This window comes from Dermacentor variabilis, chromosome 10, assembly GCF_050947875.1.
Source record: "Dermacentor variabilis isolate Ectoservices chromosome 10, ASM5094787v1, whole genome shotgun sequence".
In the NCBI taxonomy this organism is placed as follows: domain Eukaryota; kingdom Metazoa; phylum Arthropoda; class Arachnida; order Ixodida; family Ixodidae; genus Dermacentor; species Dermacentor variabilis.
Genome location: NC_134577.1, coordinates 44,995,504 through 45,015,665, shown reverse-complemented (window position 1 = coordinate 45,015,665; position 20,162 = coordinate 44,995,504). Strand labels below are relative to the sequence as shown.

The 20,162-nt window shown below is 45.9% G+C and overlaps 1 long non-coding RNA gene across 1 annotated transcript in view; it reads left to right on the top strand.

Annotated features, from left to right (window-relative positions):
• The window catches only part of LOC142560445 (uncharacterized), a 115,726-nt gene that overhangs the window by 59,244 nt on the left and 36,320 nt on the right, over nucleotides 1–20,162 (top strand). The window contains exon 2 of the long non-coding RNA XR_012823372.1: nucleotides 14,221–14,302. This is a non-coding gene — a long non-coding RNA (uncharacterized LOC142560445). The remainder of the gene's footprint in view (nucleotides 1–14,220; nucleotides 14,303–20,162) is intronic.

The following is a 20,162-nucleotide window of genomic DNA, read 5'->3' as shown; positions in this document are numbered from 1 at the left end:
TTTCTATTCCGTGCTTTCAGACTGCTGCTTTATTAGACGCGTGTCAGATTCTTTTGAAGAGAGCCTTCTTCAATATAAGGAGAGAAAAAAGACGTTATTTGCAGAAGTCATTACGTTTATTAGTGTTATACCAGGCAATCCAATACGTAGACTGCTCCAAATGTTGTTCAGGAGTAGAGTGCCTTAGGCGGCTTCGAATAATTTGAAGTTCTCCCCAGCAGTTTGGGACTTACGGTATTGATAATGTCGAGTTGTAATAAAGGAGAATATCCACAAACATTGTCGGAAGTGTTACTTAGGAATCTAAATTCGTATTGGGCGAATTTGTTGCCGGGGTGATAAGCAGCAGTAAAATGAGAGCGATAGTAGATACCACGGTTGTCGGTCCTCAAATCTTATCTTGCGGGTCAAGTCCGTCCTATGTACGGGTAAAACTCTTGCTTGGGCTAGTTGGTTCATGCTTGAATGAGTGTGTTGTTCTTGTTTGCTAATTTGATCTTTTGTGCCAGACATAATTACTGCGTGGTCGATGGATTACTGTATTTTACTTGTAATGTTTCGTGTGTGATTCGGCTTGATTGACCTGCATAAGGCAGGCTTGTCGCGGAAATAAATTTAGTTGTGAGTGGCGCCGGTCCTGTCGTATGTGTTCTTCTTCAGTCCTGGTCTTTTGCGCCTTGCCTTTACTGATTCCATGTACAGAGTGATGACATTTAGGTTTTTCGTAGTTTGTAACATCGCCTGTCGCAGATGGCATAGTTCTAGTCCTTCAGCTGGGTTACTCAAAGAGGCGAACATTACTAACCCGATTAACCGAAACATATATTCAACCAATAAAAATAGGTTAACTAACTTTTGCATTAATTACTTTACGACAGATACTGCAATTCAAGAATCGTGGCTTATTAGTTTGCAAGGCGTATCCACTTGAAATGAATTTTCAGAATGATGCCAGTTTGGAGATATGCACCATCAAACTCGCCGTAAGAATGCGCTGTTGTGCCACTTGAAGAAAAAAAACAGAAACAAAAACAATATTTTCTGCATTGAAGCACATAAGAAACTGGAACGCCCATCTATTTCGTCCCACAGTTTGCGAAGTCTATCGAAACTGGTGCCATCCTGAAGGTTTAAGTGCATACGCCTCGAGTACGGTGCTTCGGTTTGTAGTAAATTTTGCGACCGACATGGTTAAACAAACAAACAAACAAACAAACAAACGAACGAACGAACGAACGAACGAACGAACGAACGAACGAACGAACGAACGAACGAACGAACGAACGAACGAACGAACGAACGAACGAACGAACGAAACGAACGAACGAACGAACGAACGAACGAACGAACGAACGAACGAACGAACGAACGAACGAACGAACGAACGAACGAACGAACGAACGAACGAACGAACGAACGAACGAACGAACGAACGAACGAACGAACGAACGAACGAACGAACGAACGAACGAACGAACGAACGAACGAACGAACGAACGAACGAACGAACGAACGAACGAACGAACGAACGAACGAACGAACGAACGAACGAACGAACGAACGAACGAACGAACGAACGAACGAACGAACGAACGAACGAACGAACGAACGAACGAACGAACGAACGAACGAACGAACGAACGAACGAACGAACGAACGAACGAACGAACGAACGAACGAACGAACGAACGAACGAACGAACGAACGAACGAACGAACGAACGAACGAACGAACGAACGAACGAACGAACGAACGAACGAACGAACGAACGAACGAACGAACGAACGAACGAACGAACGAACGAACGAACGAACGAACGAACGAACGAACGAACGAACGAACGAACGAACGAACGAACGAACGAACGAACGAACGAACGAACGAACGAACGAACGAACGAACGAACGAACGAACGAACGAACGAACGAACGAACGAACGAACGAACGAACGAACGAACGAACGAACGAACGAACGAACGAACGAACGAACGAACGAACGAACGAACGAACGAACGAACGAACGAACGAACGAACGAACGAACGAACGAACGAACGAACGAACGAACGAACGAACGAACGAACGAACGAACGAACGAACGAACGAACGAACGAACGAACGAACGAACGAACGAACGAACGAACGAACGAACGAACGAACGAACGAACGAACGAACGAACGAACGAACGAACGAACGAACGAACGAACGAACGAACGAACGAACGAACGAACGAACGAACGAACGAACGAACGAACGAACGAACGAACGAACGAACGAACGAACGAACGAACGAACGAACGAACGAACGAACGAACGAACGAACGAACGAACGAACGAACGAACGAACGAACGAACGAACGAACGAACGAACGAACGAACGAACGAACGAACGAACGAACGAACGAACGAACGAACGAACGAACGAACGAACGAACGAACGAACGAACGAACGAACGAACGAACGAACGAACGAACGAACGAACGAACGAACGAACGAACGAACGAACGAACGAACGAACGAACGAACGAACGAACGAACGAACGAACGAACGAACGAACGAACGAACGAACGAACGAACGAACGAACGAACGAACGAACGAACGAACGAACGAACGAACGAACGAACGAACGAACGAACGAACGAACGAACGAACGAACGAACGAACGAACGAACGAACGAACGAACGAACGAACGAACGAACGAACGAACGAACGAACGAACGAACGAACGAACGAACGAACGAACGAACGAACGAACGAACGAACGAACGAACGAACGAACGAACGAACGAACGAACGAACGAACGAACGAACGAACGAACGAACGAACGAACGAACGAACGAACGAACGAACGAACGAACGAACGAACGAACGAACGAACGAACGAACGAACGAACGAACGAACGAACGAACGAACGAACGAACGAACGAACGAACGAACGAACGAACGAACGAACGAACGAACGAACGAACGAACGAACGAACGAACGAACGAACGAACGAACGAACGAACGAACGAACGAACGAACGAACGAACGAACGAACGAACGAACGAACGAACGAACGAACGAACGAACGAACGAACGAACGAACGAACGAACGAACGAACGAACGAACGAACGAACGAACGAACGAACGAACGAACGAACGAACGAACGAACGAACGAACGAACGAACGAACGAACGAACGAACGAACGAACGAACGAACGAACGAACGAACGAACGAACGAACGAACGAACGAACGAACGAACGAACGAACGAACGAACGAACGAACGAACGAACGAACGAACGAACGAACGAACGAACGAACGAACGAACGAACGAACGAACGAACGAACGAACGAACGAACGAACGAACGAACGAACGAACGAACGAACGAACGAACGAACGAAATTCTTGGGTTTCACGTGCCAAAGCCACGATCCGCTTATGCGGCGCACCATAGTCGGTGAACTCAGTAATAGTTTCGACCAACCTGGGTTTAATTTCATCACACCTGAGCGTTTTTGCGTTCTCCCCCCCCCCCCCCCCCCAGAAGAAGTGCGGCCGCCTCGGCCGGGAAGGAACTAGCTACCTCGTGCGCGGCTGCACAGTTCCACAGCCCCTGATGTACCGCGGTGGGTAACCTGCAATGTGGTCCTTTAAGTTGCACACGCAATGCCTTAACCGAGCATAATATGCACATTTGTCGCGCAACCCACGGCCCGCAGACCTTTGTGGCTGGCTGTACTACATAGTACCGAAGAAAAAAAAAACGAAAAACACTTCTTGGCACTGTTCGTATAACTTGGGGAACAACCGAGATTTCTCACGTTCCGCTTTTCTTTTGCGAGAAGTTTCCGCGAATTACTCGTCACAGTTTGCCGAGCGTTCCGCGAAATTCCAATTTAAGCAGTCCACCAAGAGTTGAGAAAGTACTTATCTCGGGACATTAGCCACCGCTCGCGTTTGCAAATTAGGCTGCGACTCGCTCTCCCTGGCGACTCGGGTCGGTCGTTTATGTTGGGTGCGCTGCAGCGGATGACCTTGGCTGTGTCGCGCGGAGCAGATGAACCCCCAGCGAACGCGTCGTCTGCCGCGCGAAATTGCGGGTCTTCCGTCAGTGCCAAATGTGCCACGTTTCTCGCAAATTGAGCGCGGGCTGCATTAGGCAACGCGAGAGCAGCGGTCGTGGCGACTTCACGTCCTCGTTTGTCACGGCCGCTCGGACAGCGGGCATTCCTTCGCGCTTTGAAAACATGCCCGTTCGTCAGCTTCTTTTATTTTTCTTCTTCGTCTTTGGCGGTTAGCGACTACATGTCGCGCTTGGTTTGTAAAATTTGATGCTGTGCGGCAGCTGGTAACCTTTGAACTCGTTCCGGCTGGGACACTTAGTTTATAATACAAACGTCGACCTTGGTCAGCTCTTGAGACGTAGCGGATTCAGCGCGCACACAGAGTGGCGTGCGCCGTGGCTTGACGTGTCTCCTCCTTGCGTGAGTACTGAGGAGCTTATTAAATGCCCTGTCTGTTTGTATAGGTGACGCGACTATGCGCAATCTTCAAATTTCTGACCTGTCCGCGCGGCATCTCCGTTACAGCACCTCCGCTAGGAAAACTCCGTCGGCGTACTGCCGTGGTATTGCGCTTTGATTCTCTACCATGTGCGGTTTGTGTGACGTGTCATGTCATCGTCGCACTGCCGTTCCTGTTGTCACAGCGCATACGTCGTTCCTATTGTCGCTGACTCACTGAGTTCATCATTCGTGCTGTCGCTGTTCCGCGTCGCATTTTTAAAATCGTTTTCACGTGAACCTCCCGTTTCCCCCCTCCTAGTTGCAAGAAGAGCTTACGCGAACTTTTCTATAATGTTACCTTTGTGTGTGTGGGTTTCCTGAATGAAATGTATCTAGAACGCGTTAAAAACGTTGGGAACGAACCACCGACGATGACGTTCAATGTAAGGGAATACCGAAACGCTTTAAGAAAGGAATTCGCTTTAACAAAGAAATGATGCGATTCACTGCGGATAATAGTTACTGTGAGTGAATTTAGGTAGCGCTTCCTGTTTCATTGCGTAATTTCTTTTGAAAAACAGAGACGTTAATCAACCCATCTACAATGGTAGTATAGGTGGCTTAAGCCGATTCCTCCCTCGTGCGCTGTCTCCGGCAACGCGAGCGCCGTCGTGTGGAAGGCGATTGCGTGATCCTCTACTGCAGTCACTATACGGGGAGTGAACAGCGGTAGAAGAGGGTGCGGCGCTTCTGGAGCGTTCCGTTACGGCATCTAGACTTTCAGGCGCCCCAAAGCTCTCGCGCGAGAGCACGTGCAGTCCCAGCTTTCGCGTGAGAGCACGTGCGTATCAAAGAGATGTAGCAGTTTTCGTTTCGCGACATGACTCAGTTCGCGCGACCTTCGCATCGGCTGTGAAAGGCCGACAACCAACAGAGAAAACACCCTCGATAGAGGCAAGAAAGCACGCACGCGCACGCACGCACGCACGCACGCACGCACGCACGCGCACGCACGCACACACACACACACACACACACACACACACACACACACACACACACACACACACACACACACACACACACACACACACACACACACACGCGCGCGCACACACACACACACACACACACACACACACACACACACACACACACACGACACACACAGACGACACAGAGAGAGAGAGAGAGAGAGAGAGAGAGAGAGAGAGAGAGAGAGAGAGCTACTCGCCTTGTAGAGGCGAGTAGCTCTCTCTGGTCAGCGTCGTCGTGAACGGCGCTGGTCTCTTGGAGAAGTTGACCCAAGCGTTACAGTGGAGCCGGAGAATGACCGGGTGTCGCCTTCGAACTATCGATCCCCGCTACCGCATGTGCTCGGATTCTAGGCCTCCGCATCCTGGCGGTCGAAGGGTCCTTGGAGTGGGCCTGCCAGTCGTCGGTATTGAAACCTCCAATTTCTTTCGCGTCGTTCGCCAGGCGCGTAAGTTCTTTCGGAGTATCTCTGCGTGACGACCGATGTGCGTGAATGCCTCGGTATTCGGCTGCGTTAGCTTTCTATATTAAAACAAAATACATAAAGATACCAAAATAAGAATATTCGGCAAATTGGGAGTTTTTAACGCAAAGAAATAAGAAAAGAATTGCAGGGTTTATACTCTTTATATAGTTGGTATTTTCCATATGAATTATATAAAGATGAGGAACACAGAAGAGTGTTAAATGTTTAAAAATTTAAGGCGCAAGTACGTATTCGTGTTAGGTTGTTCTTACTGTATATTTATGCGTGTGCCTCTAGTTCGACACTAGTCCGTCGGTACAAGATGTAGTTACAAGCAGGGAAAAATGAAGAGCAAAAAAGTTTGAAAGTCTATGAAAGACAATTTGTTTTCCTTGGCGAGTTGGAGGTGATCAGGGGGTGTGTACCGTGTAATTTGTCCTGAGGGCCACGCTAGATCCAAAACATCTAATCTACGTCAACTAGAGGTTGATTTTTCTTCCCACGTTGTCATCAGCTATAGTTATCATCATCGTAATAAAAAAAAAGCCGGCAGATCCCACGTCCTGTGGGAATTGATGTTATGCGAAGCAGTGGGAGCCTACCAAGTTAACGAAACGCCCATGAGAGCACCAGTACGTAGACGGATGTTTCTTTAGCCGCATGACACGCATACCATTACATTCATGTAATGACCTATAATTGATGTTCTTCATCCACTCTTGTCACACAATGCCAATTTTGGTACATACCATGCTGACGAAACGACCATGAGAGCACCAAGACGTAGGCGGATATCTATCTATCTATCTATCTATCTATCTATCTATCTATCTATCTATCTATCTATCTATCTATCTATCTATCTATCTATCTATCTATCTATCTATCTATCTATCTATCTATCTATCTATCTATCTATCTAGATCTATCTATCTATCTATATATCTAGATAGATAGATAGATAGATAGATAGATAGATAGATAGATAGATAGATAGATAGATAGATAGATAGATAGATAGATAGATAGATAGATAGATAGATAGATAGATAGATAGATAGATGCTGTCAAAGTGGCAAATGTTCGCCAAGAAAGGTTTGCATATAAAAATAATAATCGGCAACATCATCGCCGTCATCATCATCTTATATCATCGTCCCCATCGTGGCCCAGAATAAGTTATTTACTCCTACTGTGGTGGTCTCTTTTTTCGTCTTTGTTGTTGCGCTGACAGGTCATGAACAAATTATTATTCATCGTCACCATCCCCAGCGTTGTCACATTTTCACACTGCACTATCTTCGGCACAGGCGCACGACACTGGCTAGAAACAGACGTTAGAAACAGACACCCGATAACGAAAAAGCCTAAGTAACTCACCCAGGAAGACGTCTTCAAAAACAGGAAGAAAACTTAGAACGGTGCTGTACGGAACTATCATTGACACTGAACCTTTCGTACCCGGCTTTGTTCCTCTGGCTACATATTTCTTTGTGATTTATCGCGCTAGCTCAAGCTCCTTGGAATTAACGATCATTTTTACATCAAGAACATTTAGAATGTTGCGCAACTGAGCCGGAGCACTTTGAGCTCGCCATTTCAGGCATTCTTGCTCCGAAATTGCCTGCGTACTTTATTAGGAAAGCGTGTTCTTCCGTAGAAGAATAAATTCTGGCCATCATTTCCCTTTTCGGGACTTTCCTTTTTTTCCTAATAAGAGAAAGTTGTACCACGAACATCTGCTGACCCATTTGTTTTTCTACTTGCGAGGCATTTATTATTTGATGTATGAGCCATCTTAGAGATCCTTTCTCCTGGCCTTTTGTTTTGCCTCTAGCAAATGCAATCTTTTCGCACGCATATGTGGAAAGAAGCTTCCAGGAGGGCAGCTCAAGAACAGTTCGTTTTTTTTTTCACCCTGAACATTGATCGGAACACTTTATTCTTTGTAAGTAGGCAGTTGCCATGTTCTTTAAAGAATTCGTAACTGTCAGAACGTTGTTGCTTTTATTACGCGTGAAAAAATTGGAAATGTGTGGGAATATCGACATCAGTATGCGCAAAGCAACGTCAACCACACCATTCTGGTGGCATCTGCTTTTAAACACTGGCTGCGATTTCATTTCGTACACGTTTCCTTCCGTTTTCGATCATTTTTTTTTCATAAAATGTCAAGAAGCTTTTGCTTACTTTCTGAAGATTGCCTTCAAAATGTCAATGACATTATGATAACCTGGAAATAAATGTGACCTCTACAAACACTTGCATGCGCACTTCCATTTTTGTCGTCGGCTAACGCCATCGTTCTTTCCATCATGCAGCCATCGACTTATCTGTCCGTTCAGCACGTCGCGTGATATTGCGTTTAAGTGACGTCACATGATGACGTCACCTGAATGTGTTCTCGCGATTTCACATGACGTCAGATCACGACGACACGTGTCGAGACATTACGAGAGATGTCGACACATCGTGTCGCATGCTAAGACATCTCGACGACACATAATGAGGTATCACGACGTCGTTATTCAACACATTACGGCGTTACCTGGCGGCTCACTATGACGTCATACGATGCTATAGTGTGACCTCACCTGACGACGCACTATGACGTTACGTGACGTTACACAACACCGTCAATGACATCACATCGTGACGTCGAGCGAAATCCGTTTGTCTGTGAAGTGACACTAAAAAGGGCTGACTAGCGGCCGTATGTATACCCGTCATATCAGCAACGTGATCGCGTCTACCTTTCTTTTTTCTCGACATCCCTGCAATGACTTTCCGCGAATAAGTAGCTACACTATGCAAATGAACCCGACGTTCCTAATTTAACACTCTGCCAGAGCGTGCGACTACTTAACGCGAGACATTAGCCTACCATTTCGCAATTAGGCTTACGTTCGCCTCAATCTACGGCGCTCATTTGCTGGGCGCGTGCTGCACCAGACGGCTCGACCTCGGCTGGCTCGCCGACCCGGCCGACCCCGTGCGCGTCGTCTGCTTCCAAAACGGCGAGTCGTCTCTCGTCTACTAATGTCGCAGCGTTCCCCATCGCAGCAGCTGCTTCTCGCTATCTGTCCCGTGGCAAAGGAGGGCACTGACAGTTTCCTCGCACGCGCCCACCTGGTCGCCCCCGTTTTACACTTAGCGTGAAATTTGCCCTAGAAATCGATGTCGGGTGTGTCGTTAGCCGAATTTTTTTTTCTCTCATTTCAGCCGCTTCGTGTGGGTAAAATAAGCGTCGACAAACTGGAAGGTTGATCGGTTTAGGCTGCTGATCCGTTTGATTGTGCTTCCCTTTCTGCGTGCGTACGGAAGAAATATCAATAAAGCACGGGGATGGGGCGGTGAAATTGAAAGCGCGTGCCTCCTGTTACTGTTTATCGCATACGCAGGAGATACCAGTCAACGTTAGCCAAGCTCTTAAAAAATAACATATACAATATACGAGGTCGCAACTGATGGTACTCTTGTCAGCAGTGACGCACCGCACCGGAATGATTTCACAATTTAGATATCGATAATTAAGTTTGAGTTATTAACGCACTTTCTCATTACTGAATTGAGGGCGCGAATTTCGATGTACGTAAAAGTAACAATTGTGTTACTAGAGACACGCTCTCCGAGCCAACCTCTTCTCCTTTCTCTTCATTAAAATCTACTGCTCCGCCTCCTCACGCGGGAAAAGGCCGCTCGCTGTTCGCGGTGACCAACGCCCAGTACCGATTCCCCGCCACTTTTACGTGGCAGTCACGAGCCGGGCATCGAACGGGCCGATATGGCCCATGTGCTTTGGGAATGCCGACGCCACGTGGAACAAGGACAAAGAGGAAGGGGGAATACAACAGCAGAACCCTCTGAAGCGGGGCGCCTCGCTGAGAGATGGCAAGCCGCCCTCCTCAGCGAGGCACCCGAAGACCAGGAGTGGGCCGTCCAGCGGGCCAGGGCCGTTGCCGAGGATCTCGAAAGGTTTTCCTCGGGCGATGGAACTCTGGCAGCCTAGCCCCGGGCACCAACATCAACAACCGTTGGACAAATAAAGTTTATTCCTATCCTATCGAATATTGCTTTTGCGGCTTTTTGGGCCAACAAAGCTTAACTCGGCACGTGGAAGTTTTGCGCGAACATTTAAAGAGGCGTTAGTGCGCGCATCTGCCCACAGGGGGGCGTAGAAATGCGTGGCTGTCGAAATCCCGGGCCTTCGTAATCGCAGTGCCTTATACTAGAATGTAACCCGCCTCATTAAAGACCTCCTCACTCTAATAGTATTCTGGCGCGATGGTACTGCATGTTGAGCTGTCATCACGTTGTCCTTCCTGTGACGTAAAAAAATAAAAATAAAAGGAAAACGATATTTAAGAGCAAGATTTAGCTATAGCAATCTGTATCATTCACAGCGTGCGTGAAATTGCTTCTACAATCCTGCGTAGTAAATAAATGGAAGTATACTTGAAAGGGCAGTACAACCACCGAGAACATCGAAAAATACTCGCAGCACTAACAAGCTCATTGGCTTTCCTATGCTTATCCCAGCGGGGCGTTGCATACCATGGAGCGTCCACCTCGCGTGAGTTTTGAAACGCCCCCGTTACTCATTTGCATGGCATCGCAGTTCAAGTAAACTTTCGAGTCTCTGCCTAAAAGTTAACTTCTGACCAGTGTCGTATATCTTTATTACTATTTTTTTTGCGTAACTGTAAGTGGAAATGACTTGCGAAACTGGAGTGACAAATTGGAACGGCAGAATACGCAAACTCCATCCAGCATATGGGGCTCGCGTTTAAGAAGCACCGAATCGTGACGGCTGCATATACGGACGGTTGAATTTGCATATATATAGCCTCCGTCGCCCTAGACGACTATGCATAAAAAAGAAAACAAATTTCAACAAGGAAATTTTTCTTCCTCTGATTCGCAATTCCGGAGCTCACATTTTTTTTTTTTTGTGCCTTACGAGCGCGGGACACCATGACTGGCTTTCAGATGCACACAAATATAGAAAAAAAAGGGAGTCAAGGTTGCACCAAAAGCAGTTATGACCGCTGGGCAAGTTTTCTGAGTGGCTCTTGCCTGTGTCTGCAGAAGACGTGTAATCCATTTTCGATACGTTCTTACCGAAGAGCACCTTTGTGTGTTCTTTTTATAGTGCACGACTCCTTGGTTTTTTATGGAAGGCGACAAAGCCTTCGGCCAACTGGTTTGTTTACTACAGACAACGAAAAAGAAAAAGAGATGTTGATGTATTTGCTGTCTTCGTATCGTCTTACAATTTCGGTCCCTCTTTACACTACAAAGACCGAGAATTGCAGAGCTTGGAGTTAGTCTCTGCTTTTTACATCTATCGCAGTTGCGAAAATTTGTCGCTCACTAGCGGAATTTTCGCTGATCTTTGTGTCTAACGTTTGTTGCAAGAACTGAGAAAATGTAGACGTCGGTCGATCGCTGCACTGAATTCAGAGCGACGCCGCCTTACAGGGACGCCCGGTCCTGCGAATTTGGAAGGGACAGTCATGGTTCGCAGACTACATGGCGACAATCTTTGTTGGAAAGTATTACAGCAGCGTACGCTGGGAAAGCAGCAGCGATTTCAAGCGAAAGCCTTCACGCTCTATACTTGGAGCAGCCATTCCTCTTGAGAGCAGAGAACTCGTAGATCTCGCCTACCACGCTACGCTTCCCACTTCCTCCTCCACGCCTCCCCCTCGTTGCCCTCCCCTTCGACAATGCCCGTTGCCCCGTCGCAATAAACCAGTGGTTATGGCGTTGCGCTTTCCAGCTCAACGTCCCGAATTTGATACTAGAGCCGGCGGCGAAGGGGGCGAAAAAAAAAAAAAACTTAGCAAGAGAATAAATCATGGTGCAACCATCCGTCCTTATGCCGCCCGCACAAACGTCTTTCGTTATTTGTTTTTTTTTCCTGATGTCATAGAAAAATGGAATGGACTACCTGCACATATTGCTGAATGCACTGATGTAAAAGCGTTTGGAACTCTTCTTGATAGTTTTGTTCCTTGAAATCAATTCAATGTTTTATTGATGTTCTTTATTCCTGTCAATCATTCTATGCCGCTTGTTCGATGATCTTGATGTATTTAGATTATGTTCTGCTGAAGTTTTATGATACGTCAAAGTTCCTTCCATATCAGTTTGGTATTTGTGAAGTATTCCCTCTCTATAATGACCCTCATATGAGGGTTAACAGTACATTTAAATAAATAAATAAATAAATAAATAAATAAATAAATAAATAGATAACTGCAGGAACGCTCAGTGTACTTAGGCTTAGGTGCACAATGAAGATTCCCGTGTGGTCAAAATTGATCTGGAGTCTCCCACTACGGCGTGCTTTATACTGCTACCATGGTATTATCATGTGTTACTCAAGAGCTTAAGTGACTTTACGAATTATCCTTACCCGTCCCGCAAGGAGGCACGATTAATCTGCAGAGAGAGGACACACGGTAGGGCATTGAGTCTATATGTTATATAATATTCCTGGAGGCGGGCGCTCACCAGTGGAGTTACTTGTGTCCAATTTTTTTCACTTTTCAGGCTTGTGTGCCATGAACAAAATAAAAAGGAAGGTTATACATGCGGCTTGCGAAAGTTTTCTCTCAGATATATTTGGCCCCTGAAGGGTGTGGAGCATACGTTGTTGAATTGAACTGAAACCGTTGCTTGTAGCTGGGCAATTTTCGTTTTTCATTGTTCCCGGTTTTGGGCGTGAACTGAACAGCAACCATGCTTGAACTTTTTGCTTGTGAACTGCTGCAAAACAATTAAAACAAATAATTTAGGCTTGTTGTGGCGGATGAGTGTAAGAACAATGCCGGCGTAATTCACGAAGCAAGGAAAAAATGTCCTGTTAATATTCTCGTCATGCCCCTGGGGGTGTCTGTAGGCATCACACGTTACCTTGTTTGAACTTTACTGGTGCTCTAGTGGAAAGAGAAAAAATATGTCCAAATGTGCAAATGTACATGTTAACAATCGTGCAAGTGTCAAAAAAAAAAAAGAAGAAGGAAAAGAAACAAAACGAAAACTTCGCGTAAACACTCTAGGCAAACTGGAATGAAATGAATTATGGGACGCTTGTTCAGAGTGTGTTAGCCCGGAGATTGAAGCGAATTATCGCGCTTTTTTAAAACATGTGGACTATGTGGCGGATTATGAGTTTTTCTTAACATCGTGGCGCTTATGCGAACAAATACGTGTCCTCGGACACCTTGTTTCGTGGTTGGCATGCGATATTGGTAAAATACGATTCGTATTTTAACAAATGATCTAAGCACGCGTAAAAGCATGAGGTCATGGGTAATGCAGAAAGGTGCATTATGGTACAAACTGAAAGTCTCACGAGGAAAGGCTGCTTTTGATAATTTCGTTGAGCAGATATCTTTCTTTTGTTCAGGAAGAGACACAAAAGAAAAATTACTTAGGGATGAGTGGAATGAATATTCGTACTCTTCAAGTGCGGGGCTGAGTGGTGCAGTTTTATTTAGTGGGGCACCAGACGCTGCAAGTAATGAATTAGTGGAGTTATGCAGACCTGAAACTAAAAGAAAAATAATCAAGAATTGACTTTAAAAGGATACATCTTTGTTTTCGAGCAAGTGTAATTCATGTGTGTATGACTTTAAACATGTCCACAATTACAGAAAAGAAAGAAAACGGGAAGTGTGATGTCAGAAGCTTCATGAGCTGCTTCGTATCCTACGGTTGGAAATAAAAGCGCCTAAATCTGTCTTGTCAACACATATTCCTGCATGGATGACCCACGTACTTTGAGGTTGTTGATGTGCTAACAGGTAACGTAAATGCATTTGCGCGATCGAAAAAATGCACGGAAAGAATACTGTGACACCAAAGGATTTATCTGGGCTCAACTAACGAGACAGCTAACTTTATTTGGTTTGTTCGTGTACGACTAGTGCACGAATAATTGCGTGCAGGCATTATAATGACATAAAAAGAACTCCGAAGATCTGTTCAATGTGTGAAAATTCGAGTTGTATTCTGAAATAAAGATGACAAGAAATCAAAGTATTGTGAGCAGCGTTCATAACTGACCTAATCTTCATCTGTAGACATCACCATCTATGAATGCGTTGTCTTTATCTCTGGGAAAGGTTCCAGGATCAAACGGCAGCCTTAGAGTGTGTTGAAATGCTGATGCCCCCTCAGTGCTTACACGTAATTTTTCGTAACGCAGGCTTCTTCCTTGGCAGGGTTGCCGACGCCAAGTACCCTTCACAGGGGCTCACTGAAAACTGCGACACATGGAAGATATTACGGTGAGTATTCTTTCTCCTATGTGTGCGCCTGGATGTTTGAGTGAGCGGGTGTCAGTGCGCGTGCGCGTGCGCGTGCGCATATGTGTGTACGTGCTCGCGCATGTGTGTTTGTCAGAGAGAGAGAGAGAGAGAGAGAGAGAATGCGCTTGTACGTGCATGCATTTCTGTGCGGAAAAAAAAGTACGGTCAAAATGAATCACTGAATGGAAACCAAGCGTGGTTTCGCGGTTCCGGATGCTGTTGATAGCTTGTTACAGGAAGGCCAGTCAGAGCCGAAGAATCGCCTTACATTTTTTCCTTGTAGATTCACTGTTGTGGCGGTAACGTTCGCAATCGTTATAACTAAACTTATAAGTAAAAGCATCTCAGTCTAGATCGAACTTTGTCCCTGTATATTCTCATACCGGCAGAGGCGAGAGCAAAATAATGATAATTAAATCCTGCAAAAATAAAATAAGTGAGGAGTACTAATCAAGGCTATTGGTTGCGAACTTTCATCCGTATGACGTGCTCGGCCCCGGGTGAGGTTTTGTTGACGTCGGTTAGGTTGAAGTTTTTGAAGACAACCAACGGATTGCTAAGTGGTGGGCGGCTTTCAGAGGAGCCAAACAAAACAAAATAATTAAAGCTCGATCATCAGTAAGCTTCCTATGCCGCTTGTTGGCCCACTGAATGCACCAATGTGAAACAAAGCGTTCTATGCTTGACGTATCGTTGTTTCATTCGCGCCGTGAAAAGAATACTTACGGGATAATGGATTGGTGGAAGTCTTGTTGAGAAAATTAGTTACATTGCCGCGCTTTGTTTTAGTCAACACTGATATGCCTCTTGTGTTTAGGGGTAGTCACAGCGCCACTGCATGCCGCTGTGGTTACACCTTCATACATGAAAACAGTAACACCTCCTATGCGTGTAACACACCAAAGGTAATATGCCCCAGCTGAAGTTCGTTTATATTTGGAGCACTAAAACTACGTGATAATTTCTTTTTAAAATTTTTTCCGGCTTTTTTATGCTCTTAAGGTTATTGTTTTTTCTCTGTATTTTCCTACATGACCAGTTCAAACGCTTTCACACTTCGTGTGTACTCCATGGCAGCCTATGGTATTTCTTTGTTCTCTGCACGCGTGTGTCTCCACGTCTGTAGTGTTCGACAGTGACTTTGTAGGGCGAACAAGCCAGTGATAACGAAGGTGTAGGAGACTGTACTAGGAAGTGCTTTGAGACCAAACAGCATCTTGAGCCGTTGTCCCAGCGTCGTTACTCTAACGAGGCAGACAGGAAGGCGAACTCAGAAACAAGGAAACGAACGCGTCGCATGTCCTCGTTAGCTTTCTCACAGCCAGCTTAGACATAGCCTAAGCCATAGATAACGAGCAGCCGATGTTTTTATAACCGATGCGACTCACTCCCTCTTTCAGTAAGTGGCTCCCCGAGGTATCAGATGAATGTAGGGAAACGAAATGACCATAGTATCTTTGCAGTGGGCGAGGCTTGGGCGACAGCACAAATGCAGTGCGTGAGCAGCCGAATGGCTGCTCACATGACTGCTCTCGTGATGAGATGATGTGGTAGAATTATATTGTAAAGCGTCATATTCATACTGCTGCCGGTGCTCGCTTTTAACTTGATTAATCTGTATTACAGTGTCATCGCTAAGTGCGGGACGCGCTTGCTGTATTCGAAATCTTTTTTTAGGGTTGTCGCGAATTTTGTAGCCAATGAGTTTTGTCTACTAGGGTGGTTGCTTGGGCTAGTTGGTAATTCATGATCAAAAATAACGAACAGCGCGAAGGACAAGGACAGCGAGAGACGACATACACAGCGCTGGAGTAGCTGGAGTTTTGTCTAATGAGATTGCACGTGTGACGCGAGTAATGTTGTGCATTCTAGAAGGAACGCGAGCACCCGTGGTCATTCACACCGTTCACCTTGAATAAGATCTTGGGACCATGGCCTCGCATATCGCAGCTACAAAAGGCCACAAAAGCTCTGCTGCGATATTTGAAGGCTACTGGATAGAATCAGCGTCTGTGGTCTGGACTGAGTGACCGAACGGTATACCCAGTAGACTTTCTCTTCTTCTTTTAATCTTTCCGTCCCCTTTTCCCTTTTCTCAGTGTAGGGTAGCCATCCGGGCTCAGTCCTGGCTAACCTCCCTACCTTTCCTTTATCATTTGCTCTCTCTCTCTCTCTCTCTCTACGATATGTAAATAGCCGACGCGCGCGACATCACCCCTTACGCACATCACCCACTACGTAACTAATTTTCCAGCTCAGCGTGATTTAGGGGCCCTTGAACGCTTTGTAACGGAGAAAGAGCCCAACGAACTGGGTACGCGGGGAGGAAAAAAAATTCCGCTGAAGGGCATGAAAGTGAAAAGTTAGCCATGTTGCCGAGAATGGGCGAACCTTTGCATATATGGGCCGCTGGAGCATGAAGAAGGCGTACAGATGGACCTGAGACCGATCTGGGAGAGACAGTGACCTTCACGGACGCCTCTTTCGAGTGCGGTGCAATATAAAATACATTACTAGACGCTGTTTCATTTTATCACTTTTTTCTGATCGTTTGAGCCATTCCGTTTCCCTCAGTACTAGTTAAATTGGCCTTCTTTTTTTATGTTTAATTAAAACGTGCTACGGTAATCAAAAACCCATTAGTGCGGATTTGTTTCTTGCTTTTTTTTTAAACACTTACTCATCGCATAGCACTCTGAGTAGCGCAAAGGGACACGCCATCAATACTTTGTCGATATGTTTCATACTTGTCAGGCTTCACGCGCAGAAAGAATAAATCCTTTTTTTTCAGTTTATAAATATTTAATACCACCTGCGCGTGGCACTTGAGAGGTGCGCGCTCCGGCAGCGAAGTTGATATTCTTCAAACCAGATAAATATAACGCATGATGAGCACGTCTGGTTGGTGTCGTGACGGTAGAAGAAAAAAAAAGTCGACCTTTGCGTTATTTTCGTATTAGACACGTTTCTTTGTGTTCACGTATAAGCTGTATGTCGATCACGGTTTTTTCCTTGCGCCACCAGTTGCACTCGCGGTTTTAATCTATCTGTTTAGTTAGCAAGGTCTGCTAAACCATTACGATATCGGTGCATCACTCTCGTGCCTATAACTATGCCACGTAATACGCATGTATCACTAATTAACTGACGCACTTTGCAATTTGTCCCTTTTCTTCGATTGTGTTTACCATTTTCGTTTAAATTTAGCAAGCCTCTTTCTGAATCGTTTTGTACGCTGCCGAACAGTTGCGTTGCCGAGTTTCGGCTTGTGTGTTAAACGCGAACATGTAAGTGGTTGCTAGCGTCAATTCTCCGCTTATAAAACTAACAAGCGCGTACAAGAAAGCAAGAAGAATGAGGGTAGATGAAAAGGACGGAAAGAGAACGAGAGAGGAAGATATGGTTGGGTGTGCTTGCTATATATTCATGTTCTTCTTCCCCCTGAATCAATGCCATTTTGGACCCTGTAAGGTGCTTTGAATAAATAAATGAATAAATAAATAAATAAATAAATTATTTAATTAATTAAAGGAAGGAATTATAAAGGGAAGGAGAGAAACAAAAAGCGGGAACACAGCAAGAAGGAAGGAGTTAGGGAGGGAAGGAGAAACAGAGTAGATCAGAGGGACGGATGGTTGGATGAACGGAGGGAGTTCATCAGGGAAGGCAGGAGGGAGTTAATGAAGAAAGGGTGACTGATAAAAGTGAAGAGTCAGGGACGAATGAAGGAAGCGAGGGGAGAGAGGGATCGACTGATATAAGAAATGAAGGAAAAGACAAAAGACGGGAAGATAAAGAAAATGAAAGAAAGTATGGATGGAAGAGAGGGAAAATTATTCAAGGGGAGGGAAGGACAGATGAAATCAAGGAATGGGGACGGACGTGGGTGGAAAAGAGGAGCTAGGGAGGAAAGAAATGGGGTAAAGAAGGAAAAAAGGAAGGTTATGAAGAAACGAGGGTGAAACCAGCATGGACGTTTCCGGTTCTTTAAACAAAGCGGGTGTGCTCAACGCGAATCACAGCAGGGACGTACTTACCCTGGTGTACAAGCAGTGGCAGGATAACTGAAGCACCAGAGCGCTCACCGTCGCTAACGCAAGTATAGCGTTCCTGTATTTGCGTCACCTAAGCATTCGTTTTCTTCCGTTCTTTGCCGCACTGCGTGCTCGTAGCGAAAGTGTGCTCCAGCCACGGCGCACTCATAACCTCTACACATTTTCTTTCTTAATTCTACGCACGCACTTTTCATTTTCTCAACGTTGCAGCTGTACGTATGCAGACTGCAATGAAAAACACACACGCACACGCACACACGCACACACACGGACACACACGCACATGGGGGTGCTTTGGATAGATGGTCTCTTCGGCTCAATCTTCTTTCCCTTCGTTTTTCTTTAGTTTACTTTTCTTTCGTTCGGATCAATTTTTGTCCTTTCTCGAAATTGTTCACACGGGAAAGAAGCACATCGTGAAATGCTCGCACGTTGCTATAGTTTTCTTTGTCCGTCGCTTCTCATTGTTGTTTTATTTCTCGCGCTTCAACGTGTTTTTATTTGACTCGCGTTGCGGTGCAGATCGCCGCAGCTGTCGTTATGCGAGAGGGGGGGGGGGGGGTGGAGACACGGGGATGCGAGCAAACATGGAAAAACGCGCCGTCTTATCGCTCGTTCGGCTCAAGTGGCAGCTGTTTGGGAACGGCGTGCCACTCTTTTGGAGAAGGGGGGGGGGGCGACACAGGCAGAAAGGTAAACAAGCGCGGTAATCACGCCGCCGACCCGACTAACGATACAAAAAAAAAAAAAGAAAGGAGAGCAAAGAATAAGGCTTTGCCCGTCTTGTTTCTCGACGAAGAGCCGTGGAGGAGCAACTCTAGGAGATTTGAACAAGGGCCGCACCGACAGCTTACGTAAGGTGATGAAAGGCGAAACAAGCTACGAAGCTTTGCTCGCCGTTGCTGTTTTTGCTAGTGTTTGTCAGGAGGCGCTTGAAGTTCTGCTCATGTTTGTTCCGTTCTTGTTCCTGCGTCTCGGTTTGGGTTGATTTTCTCTCGCGAAGCAAGTTCTCATACGAGGGGAAAAGCTTTCACGATCAACTTCGGGTGGGGGGGCAGCGGTGGAGGGCGACTGGAAATTTAATATATCTTCGCGTGCTGCCGCCGCGCAGTGGCGGTTCCTCTGGAGAATCGGTTGTCGTAATCGTATATAGGGAAATAAAAACGTCAGGAGCAAAGAGGTGCGCGTTCCAATCGGAAAAGAAATTGTTGGTTTCTAAACGATGTTTCTGTGCAAGCTCCCGCAAGACAGCGCCGAGAACGCGCTTCGAAGCGTACTGTTTCGTCCGATCTTTTCATTTTCTGGAACCGTGTTCCATGTTTTCTTTTTCCAATAGGATTACAAGGAAATTGAGCTTTCGTGACCTTATTGAAATCGAGGAAGCTATAAAATTATGGATATCTCCGTTTCTTATGAATTTGTATGCGCCTTTTGACGTACGTATGAGGTTGTCCTTTAGATGTTACCGCTTTTCCAGGCGAAGCGCTGGGAAATTCAATATCATGAACCATACTGCCACTTATTTGCTTGCTACTCTCTGTTCACGGTGTTGAAATTGTGTTGATATTTGTCCAAAAGAGTTCGAACTGTCGCACGCGACCTGCTCCGTTCTTTGGCAAAACGAATTTGTGGATATTAAAAGAGACGTCTATTGCGTAACTTCTAGAAACGTGAGCTCCACGAATCTAGATAGGGGACCCGTTTCTTTAATACAGGCACTATCGACAGAACACCTGTACTGGAAGTAGCAAACCCTGGTTTCGATTAATTTGCATGATAGCGAT